This window comes from Anomaloglossus baeobatrachus, chromosome 1, assembly GCF_048569485.1.
Source record: "Anomaloglossus baeobatrachus isolate aAnoBae1 chromosome 1, aAnoBae1.hap1, whole genome shotgun sequence".
Lineage (NCBI taxonomy): Eukaryota > Metazoa > Chordata > Amphibia > Anura > Aromobatidae > Anomaloglossus > Anomaloglossus baeobatrachus.
The window spans coordinates 448,894,890-448,896,465 of record NC_134353.1 but is presented as its reverse complement, the minus strand read 5'-3'; positions in this window follow the sequence as shown (position 1 = coordinate 448,896,465).

Below are 1,576 nucleotides of genomic sequence, written 5' to 3'. Positions count from 1 at the left end.
CGGGACGCACGGACGGATGAGGTGTAAAAATGGACAGGATACAAGAAAAAAAAAAAAAAAGTTATACTCACAGTGCCAAGAGGATCACTGACCAAAGGAACTGCAGAGGAACAAGAAGGCAGTGAGATGGACAGCTTTACACGAGCAGCAGGCAGGACGTTGGACAGATCAGCAGAAGGACCCAGCGATGGAGGCAGATGTGATCGGGCCAGTGAAGACCTCGGACGACCCGTGAAGGCAGGTAAGAGGACGGGGGGGGGGGGGGCAGAGAGGGAGAGCAGAGGGGGCGGAGAAGCAAAGGCAGAAGGAAGGAACTTTGGAAGCAGAATAGAGATGACAGAGGAGGCAGGCAGATCGCGTGGGGAGCAGATCGGGATGCCGGGGGGCAGATCGGGGGGGGGGGGGGGGGCAGGGGCCTTCACGGGAGCGCGCAGGGTCCATCGCGAGAGCGCGCAGGGAGCGGAATACTTACCATTGGAGCAGGAGCGGTGACATCAGAGGCAGCGGCAGCAGCAGCAGCGGTGGCGTAGTACCAAAAGTACCAGCCAGTGCACGCTGCAGACATGTTGGGGGAGGGTCCCCAGACCAGCACAGGCCTGGGGAGGGCGGCCACCTGCAGATCACACCGCCCCACTGCACACTGATTGGAGCGATTGCGCGTCATAGCACGATCGCTCCAATCAGTGCTGCAGGGGCTGGGGGCGACATGTTGGAGATCCATCTATGATCTGCTGTAGCTGCTACAATAGATCATTGCAGGATCTCACAGTATCGCACTAATTCGGGCGTTATTTTTGCCGAAATTAGTGCGAACGATGTGGTTGGCGGTTCAGATTTGAACAGCCAATCACATCGATCGCCTATGGTGGGTGGCGATGCCACCCCCCCTGGGGTCAAGCAAAGGTCCCCTGCTGTAAGAAACAGCAGGGGACATCATTTGAAAGCCGTTGCTATGGCCACGGCAATCAAATGAAGTTTAGGCCGTAAAATTACGTCCCTGGTCGTTAAGTCACGTTAAAATAGTACATAATTTTACTGCCCGCGGTCGTGAAGGGGTTAACATCTAGTGGGAGTGTCACATCACTGCTGCAGTCAATCAACTATAACATTCACATTTTCATCCCAATTGGAAAGCTATGGGGAAATAATAGAAATTAACAGTTGTTAGTAGTGGAGTTTCCTTGCTCAACGCTTTGTGTGAATTAGGAACTCCTTTCATTGTCCAGGGACTGCTCTCGGACTCTCTATTGACCAGTCACAATGAGGATTTTATAGCAATACATAGAAAAGCTGATGACCAATCCACACACAAGATGTTGTAGATTTCTGAGAGTGGGAGTACGTTTCACGTAGGACAGCAGAATGGATCAACTAGTTCACTAATAACCCAAAAAGCAAGAAATCATCCAGCACTAGAGAAACACAGCTATAGTCATTATCACAGCATCGGTGGAGCTGACAAGCTGTGTGGGTGCTCAGCCAAATTAGAAAATTCATCCAGAAGCAAATTTGGCTGTGCAAAACGGCCGTCGTCCACCTGCCACCCCGCATTGTTACCCCTGGATGAAAATGAAAT